General features: G+C 33.3%; 1 pseudogene across 1 annotated transcript; it reads right to left on the reverse strand.

Annotated features, from left to right (window-relative positions):
* Positions 1-1,646: 1,646 nt before the first annotated feature.
* LOC109132448 (adenylate isopentenyltransferase 6, chloroplastic pseudogene) lies at positions 1,647-3,298 on the reverse strand (annotated as a pseudogene). Its single transcript, XR_015596590.1, has one exon. The product of XR_015596590.1 is annotated as an adenylate isopentenyltransferase 6, chloroplastic pseudogene (transcript).
* Positions 3,299-4,509: the final 1,211 nt, after the last annotated feature.

Below are 4,509 nucleotides of genomic sequence, written 5' to 3' on the forward strand. Positions count from 1 at the left end.
TGCCTATGTAGATTTTTTTTTGTTTTTTTATAAGTTTAGTTTTTATTAGATTTTTTTTAGAAGTACCAAAATTAATTAAAAGTTAAAGTTTTATATAAGAAAACAATATATTAGTTATGTAGATATAGAAGTTTTATTAGGTTTATGAAAAATATTAACTCATCTTTTGAATTGTTGGTGAATGATCATTAGATTAATGTTAATTAAATTTGTTGTCAATGAGTCTAAAATTAAAATTTAAATTAGAAAAACAAATTTATAACTCTAATAAAAAAAAGTTTTCATATTGGAAGAGTTTTAAACAATAATGAGTGATTATGCAATATAATATTTATTTTCGTATGAATTTTTTAATGAACATAAAAAACAAAAAAAAATGAAAAATGGGAGCAAGCAAAAGGAACATATTTCGGTTTATGGATTTTGAATCTAAATTATGAAAATAATTGTTTATACAGTAGAACCTCTATAAATTAATACTCTTTAAATTAATACTCGCTATAAATTAATAAATTTTTTCAGTCCCGAGTTGGGCCGGTGTAAAAAATGACACAATTCGATAAAATAATAAGATAATTTTTTTTTTGAAATCCTATGTAAAAATATAGTCCCATCAATATCATAAATTAATAATGATATAAACTAAATATATATATATCTAAGAAAATTTAGTGAAATATTGCTCTATTGTTTTTTGCATATTCTTGAATTTGCATATTGTTGGAGCTCTTCTATAATCTTTCTCATTGCATTAAAAACTTTTTGTGTTGTTTTCTCAAATTGTATCCAAAAATTGTAGAGCGTCTTACACGCAATAGCTGCTTCTCTACTTGTAATTGGTTATAAAGATACCATAATATCTTCTTTGATTTCATCATGAAAAATAATAATAACAGTTTCTTTTAAACTATGAACTTTTAAACATTTATCATTTTCACTTTGATAATCTTGTAAACTATTAACATCAATTATATTACGATAGCCAAAATTTTAAATTAAGAAATATAAAAATGTGAATTATAACAAAAATATCTTATTTTTAATCGAAAATATTCAAAACTATGAAAATAAAAATCTCTTCATAAATTAATAATTATTAATGTATTAATTTATCCATAAATAAAACCTCTATAAATTAATAAAATATTGTGGTCCCGACCTTATTAATTTATAGAAGTATTACTGTATTACTATTTTTTTATTTTATATACAATAATAAAAATGGTATTTAATTTTTTTTTGCTTAGGGCATCTAAAATTGTCGGACCGACACTGGAAACATCGTTCAGGTGTCATCATTATTGGTCAATCATACTGATTGTGAAGAGATTTTAGTAATTTAGGATTCACTGGTTGTTGGTCAGCTAGTGTTTCAAGACATAATAATTACATGAGACTTTGTTCCTTCTGTTCCAAAGGAGTTTGTCAACAATGTGTCTACGCATCTTTTATGGAAGACCAGTAATAAGACCACACAGTGTAGTGTGTAAAACATTCAATTCACAGCCTTCTCCACGGATTTTAGAGAGTTTTCTTTCAACCTTCTTCGACCTCTTTAGCCAAGAGAAGATGACAACATAGTACGTATGTTCTTCTATCTTCCTTTGCGGTTCTCTATTGTTTTTTCAAACATTTGGGAAGAGAAGGAAAAAAGGAAGAGAAATTAAAGATCCATTCAAGATTGAAATTAAAGATCCAATATTCAAGATTGAGTAGACACTGAATTCAAAATTTTTGAAGGATTGATTTTTCTCAAGCAAGCTATTTGTTTTGCCATATGCATGAGATACAGTAGAAGCTTCCATCACCATTACAACTTGGGTTTTCTTCCTTTAGACAAGTTTTATTTCCACCGAAAGTGAAATCAAGATGGAACGACAAGGCACACGATTTACTGAATTTTTGACATATGAGTTGCAATTTTGTAACGTCCCAACCGTCAACTCTCTGGGTGGCCTCATGTACACTTCTGGTCTATGGGCCCATCTTTTTGTAGTGGATTCCATGACCACTTTTGATCCGTGGATCCATCCATATCCGGATCTAAAATTGTTTCCAGCGGGAAACTCCCTATCATAGTGGGTGGATATATCTAATTCTTTCAACCATGCCCTCCCTCCCAATGTTTTGTCCCGAATACTAATCCTTTGTGACACTGTCCATATCTAAAGTTTCCAGCGGGAAACTCCCTATCATAGCTGGTAGATCCAACTCCTTCAACCATGCCCAACGAATTGACCCAGAAACTGATCCTTTCGCTCCTAATTCGAGTCTTTCTACGATATTTCTCGATCCTGAGGTACAAATGCTCCATCTTCTGGGTGGATGTTTTGGAACCGGTTCTGTGTTGCAGCACATAGGCAACTGGGTCGACCAGATGCTCGAGTCAGGATTGTTTGAGCAGCTGGCAGCTTTCTATGACCCTATAGTAGATTCAGAGCCGAGATTTGGGGTTCGGAAGACTATAGGGGTAGAAGAGTTTGATCAATACTTGAGAGTGTACCCAAACAAACTCCTATATTATCGATCAAACTCCTCTACCACTATAGTCTTCCAAACCCCATGTCTCGGCCCTGAATCTACTATAGGCTCATAGAAAGCTGCAATCTTATGGAACAGTCCTGACTAGAGCATCTGGTCGACGCGGTTGCACATGTGCTGGAACAGAACCGGCTCCAAAACATCCTTCTAGAAGATGCAGCATTTGTACCTCAGGTCAGAGCATATTGTAGAAATACTCGAATTACAATCGAAAGATCAGTTTTCGGGTCAAAACACCCGACAAGGAGAGCATGATTGAAGGAGTTGGATCTACCCACTATGATAGGGAGTTTCCCGCTAGAAATGGACAGTGTCGCTAATGAGCGAAACTCTGCTGGGGTAAGTTCACCATCTTACGGGCAAAACTCACCGAGAAGATGGTGCGGGACTCCACCTTGTTCATGGACTGGGATAAGATTTGCTGCAATCTCTATGCCACTTTAGATTTGCATTTTATCAGAGTTAATGATCTCCCCAGGAAAATGTTTGGCGAGATCGACGGAGAGCCGTGACTTGCCACTGCCGGTAGTACCCGTGATGAGGACCACCTTTTCCTTGGAAGTGTTTGGCCCTGATTGGCCGATGCACATGGTCACTGAGCGTGGTCGCCCCGAAATGGTAGTGACGGTGGAAAGGGGAGAATGGCAAAATGGTGATGACTGCTGCCATTTTTTTTTTTTTTTGGTAGAGATCACGAAACTATGTTGGCTTTTTTTGTTGTTGTTGTCGAAGGAAAACTTTTTGCTTTAACTTAAGCTCTCCCCTCAGTGGTGGTGTGCCTTCTTATTTATATAGTCCGTTCATATCTATATGTATCTGGGAAACCTAGAATTATTTTTTTAACATGTTAATAAATGCAAATACGTACGTACATGCATGCATATCCCTATATATTATAGTAGTGTAGAAACAGAAAGAGAAAATTGTAACGAAAGTATTGAAAATGTGTAATATATATGTTAATTTTGTTTTTAAGCTCATAAAACATCTTTGACAAATTATGTCCACCACATTGCTAATTTCTTTGTTTTAATGTATTACTAATTTAAGACTTAAGACCAAAAGACAAAGATGCATGCATACGCATGTTTCATGTTTGTCACCCTGACATGCAAGAAGAAATTTTGTTTTTTTTTAGTTGTTCTGAAAAGAAAGTTTAGATTAAATTTTTAACATTGCATAGATCCTTATATTTGCACGGATAACACTTAACTCAAGAGTATTATAAATTATATATATATGCATTGTTCAAATGTTAAATCTAAAACTCCTTAAAAAAAAAACGTTCGTGCATGTCAACGTGGGGAACATGTATATATTCATAACACACTATATATTGCTCTCATTCTAATAATAATTTATCAGTAAAGATTGTTAAAATTGTTCTAACGTAGTTAGTAAGAATTGTTTTTTTAAGAAACTTTTAAATACGTTACAACAATACATTAATAATCCTATTGTTAGAATGAAGAGCAAAACCAGGAATATGTTTTTTGGATTGGCTTTCAGAGAACCATGCGTCCATGCCCATGTTTTGAAACAACTTACAGAAATGCCCCGTATCCTATGTAGCAGACTGTAACCGTCCAAACCACTACCCAAATTAATGTCTGGATGACGAGAGAAATATTGGAAGCTTCTAAGTTCCAGAGATCAGCCAAGGCGGGAATTAAGAGAGATGCCTAATTAAGTGAGACATTAAGTTTTAAGTATAAATAATTAAATATTCATTCTTAAGACGTTACTTTTGAAAAATTTAGTGTGTGTCAGGGAAGAGAAACTGAGAAACATGTGAATATTTTGGATTTATATGGTGAAGTTTAAATCACTAACTGCCATTTTAAAGGAGTGGATTAGGAGGGCGCAACACATACAAATGCTTTTTCAGATAACCCGGAGAGAAATCTGAAGACTCAAACAAACTGTTTGGCCAATATATAATTAATCTTCTGATTTTGAAACGTTTAC

Source organism: Camelina sativa, chromosome 4, assembly GCF_030686135.1.
Source record: "Camelina sativa cultivar CO46 ecotype springtype chromosome 4, ASM3068613v1".
NCBI classification, from domain to species: Eukaryota; Viridiplantae; Streptophyta; class Magnoliopsida; order Brassicales; family Brassicaceae; genus Camelina; species Camelina sativa.